The following is a 20,736-nucleotide window of genomic DNA, read 5'->3' on the forward strand; positions in this document are numbered from 1 at the left end:
TGGTTGCACAGCAATGTCTTTAGTGCCACTGAATTGTGCACTTACAGTGATTAAAACAGTATATTCTGTGTTAGTGTATTTTGTCACAGTAAACAAATAAACCCTGGTTTGGACTCTTCCAGGTCTGCCTGGACATTCTTTGTAGCCAAGCCCTGAGGCTGATGCCAAGGCGGTGGAGATAACCATGAGTTTGCTAAGAAAAGTGTGGAATCCCTGGTTTCCACAGGCTTTTGCCAACACACCTGACTTTTTGTGTGAGAGCTACCATCATTCTGGAGGCAATTTCTTCTTTAATTTACTGTCTTTGGATAATTTTGAAAGGGTCACAGAGCCGCAGCATCTTTCAATCTAGCATTCTGTTTTCTCAGCGATTACTCGTGATAGCAGATCGGAGAGCTCGGCATTTCTCTGAACTCCTCATTGCGTCTCTAGCTCTGATTATGTCACCATTTGATGTAACTGCATTGCCTGAATTGAGTCAGAATTTAGATATATTGTTAGATTTCCTAAGTCTGTTGTATTTTTGCATGAAAGTCTCTCTTTTCTGACCTATCACTGGACTCTGTTTTAAAACCAAACACTAATTCTGGGGAATCTAAATATTTGAACACATAAAACTAAGCAACCACTAGAATTGACTTTGAAGTATATATGGCACTGATTTTTTTTCAACACAATTGTTAGCAACACTTGTTAAAAACACAAGAAAATATCTCATGAAAATGTAACTGAGTATTCAGTTGAAAAGAATACATTTTACTCAAAGAGTAATGGGATTAAACGTTGGGGTTTGGGAGATTAGAAGTGGAATCGAGTCATATTTTGGGAGAAATCTGGCAGCAGAGATAAATTAGTGCTGACAAGAAAGATAAAAGTGGAAAGGAAGACATTCCCTGTGCTGTTGAACACATGGAGAGGTCGGCCTGCTGTGCCCGCAAGTACAGCACAAATTTCACCCCATGCGTTTCCATGTGTTTTATTTTAGAGGAAACACAGAATTGAACTGTCTGTTGTTTAAAGCAATGAATGACATGCTAAATTATAGAATTGGGGCATTTTTATTAAAACTATTTCTGAGAAACCAAAACGTTTGTTTCTGGAGATTTTCCACAAGGCTGTTATCTGTGTTACCGTAATATTTAGTGACACCGGGCCCCTCGATGGATGGCCAGTCTTCACGGTTGACAGCCTCCCTTCTATAGGTACTTCCTGTGGGACCCCATGGCTGCCAGTTACCACCTTCTCCTCCGAGGTCTCACTTGGAAAATCAGACCTGTTTTGTGAAAAAGGTCAAGTGGCTCCTTGAACAGCTTTGTCTATGGTAGATGTTTCAGCTGAACATGAGTTGAGATATGGCCTCTGTAACTCTTTAAAAACAATTGCACCAGCCTAGCAAGGTTGAAACTGACCGATTGTTCTTGGCAAGGTCTGCAGCCCAGGGTCTAAAGGAGTCAACGGGAAATGTCCTTCTCTTGCCATCCCCCAAAGTTTAACATCTCTCTTGAGACTTGATTTTGAATTTTGTGATGTTACATTTTATTTCTCTAAAATGAACATTAGAGGCTAGGCACAGTGGCTCACACCTGTAATCCCAGCACTTTGAGAGGCCAAGGTGAGCAGATGGCTTGAGGCCAGGAGTTTGAGACCAGACTGGCCAACGTGGCAAAACCCTGTATCTACAAAAAATACAAAAATTAGCTGGGTGTGGTGGCGCATGCCTATAATCCCAGCTACTTGGGAGGCTGAGGCAGGAGAATTGCTTGAGCCTAGGATGCAAAGGTTGCAGTGAGCCGAGATTGCACCACTACACTCCAGCCTGGGTGACAGAGGGAGACTCCATCTCAAAAATAAACAAACAAACAAATAAATAAATAAACAAATGGAATGAACATTAGAATCTCTTTCTTATCAGTTTATTCAATATAGTGCTCCTCCTGCATTTAGATCTTGAGCTTACAGCATATTTTAAATTTTTGCTATATTAATAAAAAACATCTTGGTACTACCTTTTACATTTTTCCTACATGTGAAACTTTTCCTATGATTAATGTGTATTTTTTATTTAATTTTTCAAATTCATGGGATTCTTCAAAATTCTTACGAGGATCCCTATTTCCTAGAAGACCATACTAAACTGAGATTAAAGGCAGAATCTTCAGAACATAAACCGTGTGTTTTACGGAAACATTCTAGTATGATAGGAACTTCTTACTCTTGCTCTCATCACGCAAATTAATGGTGTATATTGTCCTCATGATCTTTCTGCACATTTTGTCTGCATCATGTAACAGCCACGGGATGCCACTGTTCATGAAATAGGAAGTTCTTAACCTCAAAGCATCTTAATCAAAGGTTGGCAGAGGCTGCAAGGCCGCTACAAGCGACCGACAATGTGCATCTCATTTTTATGTTTTGACATTATGTGGGGAGCTTTAAGTTAACTGTGACGAGCTCCAACCTGCCTCAGAAGAAGTAACTACAAGGTAATTCAGCTCGGTACCATCTGCTTAGTTTCCGGCAGATTATCTTGGCCTAGGAAACTTTTACGTCTGCTGTTACAGAAGTTTTTTTCATAACGATACAATTGAAGTAATCATTCCTTTTTTCTGTTGCAATTTCAGTGTTTCTACTGTTCAATTTTTTATGGGGTTCATCCCATCTGCACAGGGTGGCCCATGGTGATGCTATGTGGATGTGTGTTGAGTAAGCTGATAAAGAGGTTTAGATACCAAAGTAGAATTTCATGTTTTTATATTTTTTCTTTAACTATAGTAATAGAAAGGCTAAATAGAAAGACACTTTAAATAGAACATTTGCCATGAATGTGCTATTTAAATAGAGCATTTAAATAGAACATTTCTTTAAGTAGAATATTTAATATTCTAATTTACATATTTAATATTTAAGTAGAAAAATATTCTTTGAATGGAACATTTGTCATGAAAGGCTACATAGAGACACTTTAGGTAGAACGTTTGTCATGAATGTGCCTTGTTTATGAAGCTGAGCTGAGAGGGGCTGTGCACTTGGCCAGAGACTCTTCTTCCAGTGATTAATAGAATCTTTCATACCTGGGAAAACCTGAGGTGTATTAAAGGAGTTCTTGTCCTTAAAGAGTGATCATATCGTACAGAGATATTTTAACACTTAATTATGTTCACACAGGTACTTAAACATCAAAAGCAATCAGGAAATATCTGGTGAAATGTAAAGGAAATGGCATAAAATTGCAAATAACACAATATGTAATAAAATGTTATATATTTTATTCTGAGTCACCTAGACCATGTGAAGATTTAAAATGGATTAAAGACAGACATTGTGTCAAAGCTGGTAAAGATTTGGTGACAGATGACCTTGAGCTTTAAAACATTCACCTAGAATCATCATTTATATAACGTGGGCAAAGACAGATCTCCTTAAATTCATTCTAAATCTTTTGCAACATCTTTGAAAATCTACTTCTAATAACAACTCAGTTTAAAACTATGCCATTTTATGCTAAATTAATTGTGATTTTTTTTTTTTTTTTTTTTTTTTGAGACAGTGTCTTGCTTTGTCACCCAGGCTGGAGTGCAGCGGCGCGATCTCGGTTCACTGCAAGCTGTGCCCCCTGGGTTCACGCCATTCTCCTGCCTCAGCCTCCAGAGTAGCTGGGACTACAGGTGCCTGCCACCACACCTGGTGAATTTTTTGTATTTTTAGTAGAGACGGGGTTTCACTGTGTTAGCCAGGATGGTCTCGATCTCCTGACCTCGTGATCCGCCCTCCTTGGCCTCCCATAGTGCTGGGATTACAGGCCTGAGCCACCGTGCCCAGCCTAATTTTGATATTTCTTAAAGTTTTTAAGATACTAGAGTGCCCCATTGATAGTATTTATTTTTATTTTTATTTTTATTTTTTTTTGGGAAAGAGTTTTGGTCTGTCGCCCAGGCTGGAGTGCAGTGACATGATCTCGGTTCACTGCAACCCCTGCCTCCTGGGTTCAAGCGATTCTCTGGCATCAGCCTCCTGAGTAGTTGAGATTGCAGGTACCCATCACCATGCCGGGATAATTTTTGTATTTTTAGTAGAGACAGGGTTTCACCATGTTGGCCAGGCTGGTCTCGAACTCCTGACCTCAGGTGATCTACCCACCCTGGCCTCTCAAAGTGCTGGGATTATAGGTGTGAGCCACTGCTTCCAGCCCAGTATTTTTAAAATATGAAGAAAAATGTCAAGTTGTATCATTCTGTGTTTTACAAAAGAGCAAAACAAAAATAAAAATTCTGAGTGTCTTTTCATGGTGACTTAGAAGAATTCTGTGAATGTCTGGCCTGTGTATATTTTTGTCCAACTAAAATTATAATCATTTAAAACATACAGATCATTATTTTCTTGAAAAAGGGTACACATATGGAGGAAAAGTGCCTTCTGTATAACTTGATAGGGTGTTTTGTAATCTTCTAAATTTTCAAGACTGTGCATTTATTTCACGTTTCCATTAGGTGGGACTGTGCTAATAGTGATAGAGCAAGTTCTCTCAGAGCTAATATAAGCTTTTTTTTTTTTTTTTTCAATTCTCACTTTATTTCATTAGTTTCTAAAATGCTGTTACTTAAGATATTTGGGTTGTTTTATGGCTCGGGGTGCCAGAGAAGCAGATGCTGTTTTCGCCGTTAGTCTTAGGATCCGGAATCAGCAGCCCTGGACACCTGAGACAGGGGGTGCGGTCCGTGTCCCCTCCACAGGTGGAGACAGTCGGGTTCGGCTTGAAAGAGGAATTCTCCGAGGGAGTGAGCCAAGAAGGACGATTCGCTATCTTGTCAGAGAGGCAGCAGGGCTTCAGGAAGGTCCTGAGGGAGAATGAAGGGTTCTGTGGTCTCTAACACAGTCCCTGGCTGAGATCCCCGTCATCTCATTCCACCCTGGTCTGCTGCTTGGGACCACGGGCAGTGAGTCCACGGCAGGACTCCCGAGCAGTGGCTGTCACCGGTCACCCCGGACGGCTCAGGGAAACACGGACCGTGGCGCCCCAGGAAAGGTGCCCACAGCCACAGCCAGCCTGGATGGGGCCCCTGGAGCGTGGGGTCTTGAACACCACCCCTCAGGGCTGAAGCCCACTTGCCTCAAAGGTGTCAAGTGTGGCCGAGAGTCACAGAACCTCAGGCCGAAGAGATGGTGCTGTCATTGGGGACACACCGTACAAACACACATGATAATCGACTGCGTTGAGCGCCTGTCTCAAAGGCGTGATAGAGTTTCCGCTTCGGCCTGTGGTGCTGTGGGATTAACCTGATTAATATCGTCCATTACATGTGATTTTCGATGCAGGAGAAAATGTTATTTTGCTTAAAGATGTAAATATATAAAAATAGCCAAATTAGAGACAGGGACTTGAGTTCTGGGTCATTTTAAATACTAGTTAAAAGCTTTAATTGGCTAAACGTATTTTTAATACTGGGTCTCATTTATGTATTTATTTATTGCATATGGAATGATCTTGCTTAGATATCTATTTGGCACTTATTTAAATAAGCTACTTGTTGGTTACATATATGTTCCATAACAGGAAGCTTATTAAAAGAGTTTACTATAGTCATTAGGTCTGCAAAAGACATAAAAACAATAGTTTGTCTATAGTAGATAAAATACTAAGAATAATTTCACCTTTCTCCTACAAAATAATCCATCTAAAACCCAAGTATAGGCCGGGCTCAGTGGCTCATGCCTGTAATCCCAGCACTTTGGGAGGCCGAGGTGGGCGGATCACCTGAGGTCAGGAGTTCGAGGGCAGCTTGAGCAATATGATGAAACCCCGTCTCTACTAAAAATACAAAAATTAGCTGGGCGTGGTGGTGGGCATCTGTAGTACCAGCTACTTGGGAGGCTGGGGCAGGAGAATTGCTTGAAGCCAGGAGGCTGAGGTTGCAGTGAGCCGAGATCGCGCCATTACACTCCAGCCCGGGCGACAGTGCGAGACTCTGTCTCAAAACAAAAAACAAAAAACCAACAAAAAAAAACCCCAAAAATCAAAACCCAAGAATGGTAGGTATTTCATCTGAGTGAGCATGGGGAACCCCCGATGTCTTTGGGTCATGAAACCACAAGAATGAAAGGGCTGGAAAGGCCCCCGGCAGCCCCCGTGTGTGAGTTAGGGCACCCAGCTCTTCTGGAACGTAACTCAGGCTGTGAGAACCCAGGGAACAAGTCAGCATTGGGGTGAACCAGAAGCCCCCTTGGATCCAGAGTCATTTTGGATCGTGAGCCCTGCCCTTTGCCACGGATGTAGAAGGAGTTCTGGGGTGTTTCGCGAGCGTGGTGTCATCACACCCTGGGTGCTGGATGGGTATCCTCATTGTCAGCTCGGCAGTGACCAGGCAGATAGAGCCACACGTTCTCATCAGGAACCTCTTCATTGTCTTGGGCTGGGCTACAGGATTCCTCACAGAGAAGTCCAGTCGCCAGTGGCTCTCTTTCCAGTGACTGCCCGTTTCTCCGTTCCATACATATTTTCCAGACATGGTGTGTGTACAGATGGGCTGGAAGCTGCAGGACTTTCCGTCTGGTTTGTCCTGCAGCTAAAAGACCACAGACATGTGGCACCTGGCCCCGTCCCCAACTCACTGCCTCGGAACCTGCATTTCTGTCGGTTCTCCTGGCCGCTCACATGCACGGTACAGCCTGAGGAGCCCTGTCTGGAGTGTGTTATTGCAACCTGCCAATCCTTAGTGCCAAAGAAGGGGCAAATGTCACTTGCAAAGCTGCAGTTTTCTCTGCTTATCTCTTTTTGAGGATAAAATAGGTGAAGGCCATGGCAGCAGGGAGAAGGCTTATGGTTTATAGCTAATTCACCCAGGGAAATAAGTGCATTCTGTAATTAATCGCATCTCCAGTTTGCCCATTATCCTGATCCTTCTCCTCAGATTCCTCTATAGCCCCTGGCCTTTGTCCATTTTGTGGCTCCTTAACTACCCGGTCAGAGGTGGATGAGATGAAGAAGGGAGATGAGAGGCATTCAGATCGACCCGTTTTATTATTTCCTTGGAGGCTCTTGGAGACTGCTTGATGAGTGAATGCTGAGAATAATGGGTGGAATTCATTAGCGGGTGGCTCGTGCCATGATTAATCTGAGGCCTGTCCCATTAATGCTACTAATTGGCTACCCGAAGAGGAAAATGTCCCTCAGCTTCAGGGTGTGGGAAAGCAACGCTACCATGTTGTTAGTAGCCGAGATCATTAACTGTTGCCTTTTTTATTTGCCTTTTCTCGAACCAATCAGACCAACGATATTGCTGTGAACACCTCTGTAGAATTAGCTTTGGCTTCGGCTCTCGGAATCAGCTGTTACTCCCCCAACAATAATCTTTTGGAAATCCCCGAAGCCTCTGTAATTATGGAATTTGACGAAGGCTCTGTTGTGGATTTTGTTTCTTCTCTCTTCTCTCTCCCATTCCTATCCCTGTCAGTGCCCGGAAAAGCCGAAAGGATCCAGGAAAACACTGCAGGAGAACACTGGTAAAGTGGTCCTCAGTGAGGGCAGCTCAGGAGCTTGGAGCAGGAGGGAGAGGTCCCCTGAGTCATCACAGCACAGGGCACTGGAACCCCAGGAACAGTGCTCAGTTCCTTCCACGTGAGCTCACGTGGAAAATAATCTCACCATCCCAGCTGCAGTTCTCAGACCCTCTGATCCATAACCCAGCACGGCGGGGCGTGGTAGCCTCACAGTGTTTGTTTTAAATTGTGCCATCCTTGGATTCCCCATTTTGGTCTCCATCCTCCTACTCTCTCCCTGCTTCAGACAGAGGTGTCAGAGAAAAGGGCTCAACTTGGTATCACTGGAAACCCGGCCAGTAGCTCATCAACTCGTCTTCCAGACAGGTTGTTGCGATCGTGGCAGGCCTGATGGTGAGGCCTGTGAGCTGGAATGAGCTGCGCTGAGAAACTGACCTCTCCATTGGGCAGGATGGAGCCACCCATTGAGGCTGAAGACTCGTGTATGTTCTCATGATCCGATGACCCAGGGAAAAAATAAAACCAAATCAAACCAACCAACACTGTCTGCCAGGAGGACAGAAAGAATTCCCCAAATATACTATTTTCCTTTTATTTTTTGACACATGGTCTCGCTCTGTCACCCAGGCTGGAGGGCAGTGGCACCATCATGGCTCACTGCAGCCTCAACCTCCTGGGCTCAAGTGACCCTTTTGCCTCAGTCTCCTGAGTAGCTGGGACTACAGGTGTGTGCCACCACACCCGGCTAATTTTTTGTATTTTTTGTAGAGATGGGATTTTGTCTTGTTACCTAAGCTGGTCTTGATCTCCTGGCTTCGATCTGCCTGCCTCAGACTGCCAGAGTGCTGAGATTACAGGTATGAGCCACCGTGCCTGGTCAGAATGTCCCAAATTTATTTAAGGAAATAATCTGTTTGCCATTTTTTAAAAAAATTGGTGCAGGAAAATACACACGTTGGGTATGACACCTTTAAAGCAGGATATTTTTCTCTGTCTTGTCTCAGGTGTCTTTCAGATGTCCCTTTATTGTCTAAACTTCTGACGACTTGTGCTCAGTGTCTGGCAATCTTGAGAACTGTTCTCTGCGTGCAAAGTCGCATATTTTTAACACAAAGGGAATGAGCAATCTTTTGGGATGCTTTTATGGGTATCTAAAAAGTCCATTATTTTGCCTGTTTTGATGTCCTTATCAGGAACACAAAGCAGAAACAACTTCCTAAACAAATCTCAGCTACTTGAGACATCGTATGTTTTATCTTTTCACACTTCTTTTTTGTTAGCTACATTATATCTTATAGCAAATTCATTTCTTGGCCCTTTGTTCACAGAGCAATGCAGAACATCTTAGTCCCTATGATAATAATAGTAATTATCAGTTATGCAGAGCCTTGCCTCGCCAAAGCCCTTGGCAGTCATCAATTAGCTAATTCAAAGAGCATCCCTGTGAGAGGACTGCTCTTGAGAATATTATAATGCACAACCATTATGTGCTGACCTTTGACTTTGCTGTGAGAAGGACCAGGTTGACGGCTGAATTTAAAGGCTGGTATAATTTCCATTCATCCTGGTGGATGCTTTAGTGAGTGCATGTTTTCAAGTTAAATATAGTTAATGAATACACATTTTGAAGTGGTTTATATACATTTCTGTGCCTTCGTAACCAAACAGATCTTATTTCTCCTGCATCAATGCACACTGTGTCTTACCCATTTTACATTGCAAATGTATATTCCAGGAACATTTCCTAAGTGCCTGTTTTGAGCCAGCACAATGCTGGCCTAGGACCTCTGAATACAAATATAGGAGAAACACAATCTGTTTTCAAGAAATTCACGCGCTAGTTATGAGACACATAGACCAATGGTCATGATACAACCTATGCGATCCACACAAAAGTTAAGTAAAAAGCGCAGTGGGGACTCAGGGGTGTGATCAGTAGGACATCACATGTTCACGTCAAGAGGGTGGGTCGTGTTCACTGTGCCCTCTGATGCCACCAGAAGGGAATAGAAGTAAATAACACATCAAAACTCAGAGGCCCAATAGAGCAGGGCTTATATGAGAATTTTACGCATTAGAAACAAATATGAGAACAGAAAAAAGTTGAAAGTTAATGAGTGAAGTGCACACCTTCAGATGTAAGAAGAAGAGCAAGACCCAACCTCATAAAAGTTGGAAGAAGGCAACAGTAATGACAAAGGCCTTGAAGCTTCATCAATAGCAGAGATAAAGCAAAGCCTTAACAGAGCCAGATGTTTTTAAAACGACCGACGAAAGGAGCATGATTTTGGCAAGTTTGATCGAGATGAGAAAGAGAAAGGAAAATTGATGATATTAGAGAATAACATGTTGGCATAATCGCAATTGTATGAGGTATCAAAATTAGAAAATATGAAAAATTTTGTTAGTTTTTAGTAATCCAAGATAAAATGGAATACTCTATAAATCTCCGATAAAATGCAAGTCTTATAAAAGTAGAAAAATTATTAAATAGTATATTTTGCCAAAAGTGAATTAAGAATGTAGAGGTCTGAATAATTTTATCAAGGAAATTGAGTTAGTAGTTTAAAAGATTGCCACAGGGATTTTCCAGCCCCAGATAAGTTTACAGGTGAGTGCTAGCACTCAGATAATTACATGGATGACTTCTACCAAGATTCTAAGGACAGTTTGTATGAGTCTGTTCTCACATTGCTATAAAGAAATAGCCGAAACTGGGTAATTCACAAAGAAAGGAGGTTTAACTGACTCACAGTTCCACCTGCCTGAGGAAGCCTCAGGAAACTTACAATCATGGTGAAAGGCACATCTTCACAGGTTGGCAGGAGAGAGAAGGAGTGCCAGCAGAGGAAATGCCAGATGCTTGTAAAACCATCAGATCTCTTGAGAACTCACTCACTACCACGAGAACAGCATGGGGGAAACGGCCCCCAGGATTCAATTACCTCCCACCACGTCCTCCTATGACATGTGGTGTTTATGGGGATTACAATTCAAGGTGAGATTTGGGTGGGAACACAGCCAAAGGATATCACAGTTCCAATTTTACACAAGTGGAAAAACAAAACAGAAGAGAAGGAGGGGGCATTTTATTCACCTAATTTAATGAGCAGTGCAATCTCGATGCCAAAGCCACAGGACAGTAGTAGAAAAGAAAATGGCAGGACAATCTCAATGATATGTGCAATTCCAAAACCAAAAGCATAGTGTTAGCAAAGGGAAATCAATATCATTTTACAGATATGCATTTTCCAAGTTGGTTTGGTTCTCTAATGCAAAGATGGAGGAGTAGTAGAAGACGTTTAAAAGTTATTCAGCTCAATAACAGATTAAAGAGAAAATTTGATTATCTCAATTGATTCGGCAGCTTTCACTTATTAATTATATATAATTCTATAATTTCACTTATTAATATAATTAATAAAAGAGAGCTCTTAGTACAAGACTTTTTAAAAATTTATTATTATTATACTTTTAAGTTTTAGGGTACATGTGCACAATGTGCAGGTTAGTTACATATGTATACATGTGCCATGCTGGTGCGCTGCACCCACTAACTCGTCATCTAGCATTAGGTATATCTCCCAGTGCTATCCTTCCCCCCTCCCCCCACCCCACCACAGACCCCAGAGTGTGATATTCCCCTTCCTGTGTCCATGCGTTCTCATTGTTCAATTCCCACCTATGAGTGAGAATATGCGGTGTTTGGTTTTTTGTTCTTGCGATAGTTTACTGAGTATGATGATTTCCAATTTCATCCATGTCCCTACAAAGGACATGAACTCATCATTTTTTATGGCTGCATACTATTCCATGGTGTATATGTGCCACATTTTCTTAATCCAGTCTATCATTGTTGAATATTTGGCTTGGTTCCAAGTCTTTGCTGTTGTGAATAATGCCGCAATAAACATATGTGTGCATGTATCTTTATAGCAGCATGATTTATAGTCCTTTGGGTATATACCCAGTAATGGGATGGCTGGGTCAAATGGTATTTCTAGTTCTAGATCCCTGAGGAATCGCCACACTGACTTCCACAATGGTTGAACTAGTTTACATTCCCACCAAGAGTGTAAAAGTGTTCCTATTTCTCCACATCCTCTCCATCACCTGTTGTTTCCTGACTTTTTAATGATTGCCATTCTAACTGGTGTGAGATGGTATCTCATTGTGGTTTTGATTTGCATTTCCCTGATGGCCAGTGATGGTGAGCATTTTTTCATGTGATTTTTGGCTGCATAAATGTCTTCTTTTGAAAAGTGTCTGTTCATGTCGTTCGCCCACTTTTTGATGGGGTTGTTTTTTTCTTGTAAATTTGTTTGAGTTCATTGTAGATTCTGGATATTAGCCCTTTGTCAGATGAGTAGATTGCAAAAATTTTCTCCCATTTTGTAGGTTGCCTGTTCACTCTGATGGTAGTTTCTTTTGCTGTGCAGAAGCTCTGTAGTTTAATTAGATCCCATTTGTCAAGTTTGTCTTTTGTTGCCATTGCTTTTTGTGTTGTAGACATGAAGTCCTTGCCCATGCCTATGTCCTGAATGTTAATGCCTAGGTTTTCTTCTAGGGTTTTTATGGTTTTAGGTCTAACGTTTAGTCTTTAATCCATCTTGAATTGATTTTTGTATAAGGTGTAAGGAAGGGATCCAGTTTCAGCTTTCTACATATGGCTAGCCAGTTTTCCCAGCACCATTTATTAAATAGGGAATCCTTTCCCCATTGCTTGTTTTTCTCAGGTTTGTCAAAGATCAGATAGTTGTAGATATGCGGCATTATTTCTGAGGGCTCTGTTCTGTTCCATTGATCTATATCTCTGTTTTGGTACCAGTACCATGTTATTTTGGTTACTGTAGCCTTGTAGTATAGTTTGAAGTCAGGTAGTGTGATGCCTCCAGCTTTGTTCTTTTGGCTTAGGACTGACTTGGCGATGCGGGCTCTTTTTTGGTTCCATATGAACTTTAAAGTAGTTTTTTCCAATTCTGTGAAGAAAGTCATTGGTAACTTGATGGGGATGGCATTGAATCTGTAAATTACCTTGGGCAGTATGGCCATTTTCATGATATTGATTCTTCCTACCCATGAGCATGGAATGTTCTTCCATTTGTTTGTATCCTCTTTTATTTCCTTGAGCAGTGGTTTGTAGTTCTCCTTGAAGAGGTCCTTCACATCCCTTGTAAGTTGGATTCCTAGGTATTTTCTTCTCTTTGAAGCAATTGTGAATGGGAGTTCACTCATGATTTGGCTCTCTGTTTGTCTGTTGTTGGTGTATAAGAATGCTTGTGATTTTTGTACATTGATTTAGTATCCTGAGACTTTGCTGAAGTTGCTTATCAGCTTAAGGAGATTTTGGGCTGAGACAATGGGGTTTTCTAGATATACAATCATGTCCTCTGCAAACAGGGACAATTTGACTTCCTCTTTTCCTAATTGAATACCCTTTATTTCCTTCTCCTGCCTAAGTTCCCTGGCCAGAACTTCCAACACTATGTTGAATAGGAGTGGTGAGAGAGGGCATCCCTGTCTTGTGCCAGTTTTCAAAGGGAATGCTTCCAGTTTTTGCCCATTCAGTTTGATATTGGCTGTGGGTTTGTCATAGATAGCTCTTATTATTTTGAGATATGTCCCATCAATACCTAAATTATTGAGAGTATTTAGAATGAAGCGTTGTTGAATTTTGTCAAAGGCCTTTTCTGCATCTATTGAGATAATCATGTGGTTTTTGTCTTTGGTTCTGTTTATATGCTGGATTACATTTATTGATTTGCGTATATTGAACCAGCCTTGCATCCCAGGGATGAAGCCCACTTGATCATGGTGGATAAGCTTTTTGATGTGCTGCTGGATTCAGTGTGCCAGTATTTTATTGAGGATTTTTGCATCAATGTTCATGAAGGATATTGGTCTAAAATTCTCTTTTTTGGTTGTGTCTCTGCCCGGCTTTGGTATCAGGATGATGCTGGCCTCATAAAATGAGTTAGGGAGGATTCCCTCTTTTTCTATTGAATGGAATAGTTTCAGAAGGAATGGTACCAGTTCCTCCTTGTACCTCTGATAGAATTTGGCTGTGAGTCCATCCGGTCCTGGACTCTTTTTGGTTGGTAAGCTATTGATTATTGCCACAATTTCAGCTCCTGTTATTGATCTATTCAGAGATTCAACGTCTTCCTGGTTTAGTCTTGGGAGGGTGTATGTGTCGAGGAATGTATCCATTTCTTCTAGATTTTCTAGTTTATTTGCGTAGAGGTGTTTGTAGTATTCTCTGATGGTAGTTTGTATTTCTGTGGGATCGGTGGTGTATCCCCTTTATCATTTTTTATTGCATGTGTTTGATTCTTCTCTCTTTTTTTCTTTATTATTCTTGCTAGTGGTCTATCAATTTTGTTGATCCTTTCAAAAAACTAGCTCCTGGATTCATTAATTTTTTGAAAGGTTTTTTGTGTCTGTATTTCCTTCAGTTCTGCTCTGATTTTAGTTGTTTCTTGCCTTCTGCTAGCTTTTGAATGTGTTTGCTCTTGCTTTTCTAGTTCTTTTAATTGTGATGTTAGGGTGTCAATTTTGGATCTTTCCTGCTTTCTCTTGTGGGCATTTAGTGCTATAAATTTCCCTCTACACACTGCTTTGAATGCATCCCAGAGATTCTGGTATGTTGTGTCTTTGTTCTCGTTGGTTTCAAAGAACATCTTTATTTCTGCCTTCATTTTGTTATGTACCCAGTAGTCATTCAGGAGCAGGTTGTTCAGTTTCCATGTAGTTGAGCGGTTTTGAGTGAGATTTTAAATCCTGAGTTCTAGTTTGATTGCACTGTGGTCTGAGAGATTGTTATAATTCCTGTTCTTTTACGTTTGCTGAGGAGAGCTTTACTTCCAAGTATGTGGTCAATTTTGGAATAGGTGTGGTGTGGTGCTGAAAAAAATGTATATTCTGTTGATTTGGGGTGGAGAGTTCTGTAGATGTCTATTAGGTCTGCTTGGTGCAGAGCTGAGTTCAATTGCTGGATATCCTTGTTGACTTTCTGTCTCGTTGATCTGTCTAATGTTGACAGTGGGGTGTTAAAGTCTCCCATAATTAATGTGTGGGAGTCTAAGTCTCTTTGTAGGTCACTCAGGACTTGCTTTATGAATCTTGGTGCTCCTGTATTGGGTGCATATATATATTTAGGATAGTTAGCTCTTCTTGTTGAATTGATTCCTTTACCATTATATAATGGCCTTCTTTGTCTCTTTTGATCTTTGTTGGTTTAAAGTCTGTTTTATCAGAGACTAGGATTGCAACCCCTGCCTTTTTTTGTTTTCCATTTGCTTGGTAGATCTTCCTCCATCCTTTTATTTTGAGCCTATGTGTGTCTGTGCATGTGAGATTGGTTTCCTGAATACAGCACACTGCTGGGTCTTGACTCTTTATCCAGTTTGCCAGTCTGTGTCTTTTAATTGGAGTTTTTAGTCCATTTACATTTAAAGTTAATATTGTTATGTGTGAATTTGATCCTGTCATGATGATGTTAGCTGGTTATTTTGCTCGTTAGTTGATGCAGTTTCTTCCTAGTCTCTATGGTCTTTCCATTTTGGCATGATATTGCAGCAGCTGGTACCGGTTGTTCCTTTCCATGTTTAGCGCTTCCTTGAGGAGCTCTTTTAGGGCAGGCCTGGTGGTGACAAAATCTCTCAGCATTTGCTTGTCTGTAAAGTATTTTATTTCTCCTTCACTTATAAAGCTTAGTTTGGCTGGATATGTAATTCTGGGTTGAAAACTTTTTTCTTTAAGAATGTTGAATATTGGCCCCCACTCTCTTCTGGCTTGTAGGGTTTCTGCCGAGAGATCCGCTGTTAGTCTGATGGGCTTCCCTTTGTGGGTAACCCGACCTTTCTCTCTGGCTGCCCTTAACATTTTTTCCTTCATTTCAACTTTGGTGAATCTGACAATTATGTGTCTTGGAGTTGCTCTTCTCGAGGAGTAGCTTTGTGGCGTTCTGTGTATTTCTTGAATGTGAATGTTGGCCTGCCTTGCTAGATTGGGGAAGTTCTCCTGGATAATATCCTGCAGAGTGTTTTCCAACTTGGTCCCATTCTCCCCATCACTTTCAGGTACACCAATCAGATGTAGATTTGGTCTTTTCACATAGTCCCATATTTCTTGGAGGCCTTGCTCGTTTCTTTTTATTCTTTTTTCTCTAAACTTCCCTTCTCGCTTCATTCCATTCACTTCATCTTCCATCGCTGATACACTTTCTTCCAGTTGATCGCATCGGCTCCTGAGGCTTCTGCATTCTTCACGTAGTTCTCGAGCCTTGGTTTTCAGCTCCATCAGCTCCTTTAAGCAGTTCTCTGTATTGATTATTCTAGTTATACATTCTTCTAAACTTTTTTCATAGTTTTCAACTTCTTTGCCTTTGGTTTGAATTTCCTCCCGTAGCTCGGAGTAATTTGATCATCTGAATCCTTCTTCTCTCATCTCGTCAAAGTCATTCTCTGTCCAACTTTGTTCCCTTGCTGGTGAGGAACTGCATTCCTTTGGAGGAGGAGAGGAACTTTGCTTTTTAGAGTTTCCAGTTTTTCTGCTCTGTTTTTTCCCCATCTTCGTGGTTTTATCTACTTTTGATCTTTGATGATGGTGATGTACAGATGGGTTTTTGGTGTGGATGTCCCTTCTGTTTGTTAGTTTTCCTTCTAACAGACAGGACCCTCAGCTGCAGGTCTGTTGGAGTACCCTGCCGTGTGAGGTGTCAGTGTGCCCCTGTTGGGGGGTGCCTCCCAGTTTGGCTGCTCAGGGGTCAGGGGTCAGGCACCCACTTGAGGAGGCAGTCTGCCCCTTCTCAGATCTCCAGCTGCATACTGGGAGAACCACTGCTCTCTTCAAAGCTGTCAGACAGGGACATTTAAGTCTGCAGAAGTTACTGCTGTCTTTTTGTTTGTCTGTGCCCTGCCCCCAGAGGTGGAGCCTACAGAGGCAGGCAGGCCTCCTTGAGCTGTGGTGGGCTCCACCCAGTTCGAGCTTCCCGGCTGCTTTGTTTACCTAAGCAAGCCTGGGCAATGGCGGGTGCCCCTCCCCAAGCCTGGCTGCCGCCTTGCAGTTTCATCTCAGACTGCTGTGCTAGCAATCAGTGAGACTCCATGGGCGTAGGGCCCTCCGAGTCATGTGCGGGATATAATCTCCTGGTGCGCCGTTTTTTAAGCCCATCGGAAAAGCGCAGTATTCGGGTGGGAGTGGCCTGATTTTCCAGGTGCCTTCTGTCACCCCTTTCTTTGACTAGGAAAGGGAACTCCCTGAGCGCTTGCTCTTCCTGAGTGAGGCAATGCCTCGCCCTGCTTCAGCTCGCACAAGGTGCACGCACCCACAGACCTGCGCCCACTGTCTGGCACTCCCTACTGAGATGAACCCAGTACCTCAGATGGAAATGCAGAAATCACCTGTCCTCTGCGTCGCTCACGCTGGGAGGTGTAGACCGGAGCTCTTCCTATTCGGCCATCTTGGTTCCTCCCTGCAAGAAGACTTTCTTAACCTCATAAGAGATAACTACAGAAGTCCCACAACAAAAAGAGTCTGAATAGAAAATATAGATGCATTTATTTAAGTAAGGAGGACAAGCAAGAATGTCTCCTTTCATGGTACCCCTGTAACATTTTATTGCAGGGCTTAGCAAGTGTTTCTGCAAACAAACAGCAATCATAAGATATAATTTAAAAATTATATGAGCAACAATATTATCAAGTATCTCAGCATAAAACTAATGATATATGTGCAAAACTTTACACAAATGTGCCAAACATTTATTTAAAAGCATTAACGATTACCTTAAGATATTCCACATCCAGGGGTAGTACTCAATATTAAAGTGCTTTCAAGTGTACCCCCAATAATCTATAGATTAATTTTAATTCCAAAATCCAAGCAGTGTTTTTCATATAGATGTTGCACAGATTTTAGTATTTACGAGGAGTAAAAGGTTAAAAATAATCAAGATAATATTGATAAGGAGAATAAAGCAGAGAGAGTCGCAAGACCCGTCATGAAGTTAAAATAGTCAAGTCAGTGAGGACTGATGCCGGGGACACAGAGTCCCGCCATGTATGCAGGTGTTTGCAGCCCCCATGTGGTTAAAGAAACGACTCACTCCTAGGTCTGTAGTCCAGAGACAGGAAACACAGGTCCGTACAAAAACTTGTACAAACATGTTCATAACCAGCAATATTTATAATAGCCAAAAAGTGGAAATAACCCAAATTCTCAGCAGATAATGAATGGATAGATAAAGGAAATGTGGTATAACCTTAGGATGGAAGATGATTTGGCAATGAAAATAAAATACTTATCTGTGCTATGTTGGATAAACCCTGAAAAGATCATGTTAGTGAAAAAGCCAGTGACAAAAGGCCTTGTATTGTGTGATTCCATTTGTATGAAATGTCCAGTATCAGCAAATCTATAGGGACAGAACGTAGATTAGTGGTTTCCTAGGACTAGAGTGGGGGATCCAGAGATTGAGCGGCCATGGCTGAGTACCATGTTTCTTTTCCAGGTAGTGAAAATGTTTTATAACTGGTAGTGGTGATGGATGCATAATTCTGTGAATATACTAGAAACCATTCAATTGTACACCTTACATGGGTGAATTCTATGGAATGTAAATTTCCTTCTTAATAAGACTGGGAAAACAGAACAAAACAAACCAACTCAACAAAACCAACGAACCAACCAACCAATAAACAACGAGATCACCAGGGGAAATCTAAGTAAAATCAAGGCGTTATGCACAAGATGGGTGGGGAAGAAAGAGTGCCTGTGTGAACTGTATTGTTGCAGGGGAGAAAGGGATGCTGATGGCCTCAAGTTTTCAGCTAAGGCTTTGTCAAAACAGCACCCATAGCTGATGTGAAAACAAACCCCAAAGTCATTATTTTGAGGGATTCAAATAGGAAATTACTTCAAAGCACCTTGATAACTAAGAAACAAGCCTGATGGGATTATCTGAAATCTACAAACTCTGATGGGATTGTTGACTCCCATTGTTAGTATAATTTGTAAGAATAGTCCAACTTTCAAGGGTTTTGTTCCTTACGGTTTTCCTCATTTCTATTTAGAATAAATTACATTGCTATATTATTCTCCTTAAATCTTGGCTTTTTAAAAGAATAGCAGCTGCAAGGAAACTTAATTTTGGCTCATTTCAAAGCTCCTAGACAGCAATCCTTCTTACTTCTTTGCCTCTTATCTGCACCAATTTCCAGGTAAAATACAGGCCAGCAAATCCTAGAATTAGCATTCATCTGAAGAAATAGAAGGGGTTTAATGTAAATTAACACATGGATAAATTTGAACATAATGCAATTTTGCACTGATAAAAACTCCTCATAGTGCCATATCTCACTGTAATGATAACAGAGCATAATATGGTACTACATTTTCTAGCAATATGTGTATGATAATTGTGCTTTCCAGAAATATTCTACGTTATTGGATATATTATGGCAATTTAGAAATAAGCATGCTTGATATGCCACAAGTGATACGGATCAAATTTTAAACATGAATATTTGGAGAACAAATTTCTGTACACAAAACCCCATCTTCTCCTGCTCTCACAACGTAGAAATACAGCAACAATGTGGTTGTAGTGCTAATAAAAAGAAAGTTTTGGCTTTTTCTGGAACAAATTTTTGTGTAACATGTAGTTGTCTTCTGTAAGAGAGGTTTATTAGAAATTGGTGCTTGTATCTGTAGATTGAATGAGAAAAATCCTTAAGCAAAATTATCACTGTTATTATTTGTGATACCCAAGAGAAATCAAATATCCAAGCAGGGTAATTGTCCAAAATTATTCTATGTACATGTTTTCTTAGCACTGGACGGAAAGCCTGCCCCAGTTGCAGGCCAGGATAAAAGAGCACTCCCATTCCACATCCAGGGCTGTCGATTGGTGTCTTCTCAGTGTTTGAAATCATCCACTGTGCATCCATTAATAAACTGTAGACTCTTAGGGCTGAAGTTTTGGAGTTTTAAAATCATTGCTGTCCTCCACACTAGAATCTTTCCTGGCACAGGACTGAGAACCCCACAGAGCTCAAGACTGTGGACTCCGAAGCCCTGCTGTCTGAGATGCAGGTGTCACTGGCTGGCTTTTGCTCAAGGGGTCATTTGCAGGATTAAATGGGAAAATGTATGAAAACACTTAGAACAGCACCTGGCCCGAGGTAAGAAATATACAAGGCTTGGGTATTTGCAAATGCTAGCAACTTTTTTGTGTGTGTGTTGTTCCCATATCCTGCAAGCTTTATAAGCTCTTCCATCAACCTCTTTTGCTTCCATCTCACTCACTGACTCATCTGCTTAGGTCCTGCCATTCCACCATGTGGACCATCATCATGACTCTCAAAGTATCCTCATCTGCATCTCTGGAATTTCCTTTAAGCTACTTCCTGTTCAATTTTTTTTATTTCAAAATATTGAATTGTCAAATTAACATTGAATATTTTTAAGGTGTACAATGTGATGATTTGATATGCATATACATTGTGTAGTGATTACCACAAACAAGTTAATTAAAACGCCCATCACAAATTCCAATGCCATTCTTTACAAAAATAGAAAAAATATTCTAAAATTTGCATGGAACCACAGAAGACCCTATATAGCCAAAGCAATTTTGAGAAAGAAGAATAAAGCTGGAGCCATCACATTTCCTGATTTCAAACCATATCATGAAGCTACAGTATTCAAAACAGGGTGGCACTGGCATAAAAACAGATGCGCAGACCAACGGAATAGAATAGAGTCTAGAAACAAACTCGGGTGTATGCTGACCATTAATCTTTGACAAGGGCACCAAGAACACACAGTGTAGAAAAGAAAGTCTCTTCAACAAACAATGTGACAGGAACTGGATGTCCACATGCAGAAGAAAAAAACTGGACTCTTATCTTGCATCATACACAAAAATCCGCTGGAAATGGATAAAGGCTTAAATATGAGATCTGAGACCACAAATCTTCTTGAAGAAAAGGGAAAGCTTCTTGGCATTGGTCTTGGCAATGGTTTCTTAGAGAAGACGCCAAAAGCACAGGTAACAAAAACGAAAACAAACAAGTGGAACTACATCAAACTAAAAAGCTTCTGCACAGCAAAACAGTTTAACGTACTTTCTTTAACAGGAACCGGGCTCTCCCAGGCATTCAAGTGTTTCCCTGAAATCCTCTCAAGTCCTGGATTTTTTTGTATTTCTTTAACCCAGAAGTCCCCAACCTTTTTGGC

Source organism: Pan troglodytes, chromosome 7, assembly GCF_028858775.2.
Source record: "Pan troglodytes isolate AG18354 chromosome 7, NHGRI_mPanTro3-v2.0_pri, whole genome shotgun sequence".
Taxonomy (NCBI): domain Eukaryota; kingdom Metazoa; phylum Chordata; class Mammalia; order Primates; family Hominidae; genus Pan; species Pan troglodytes.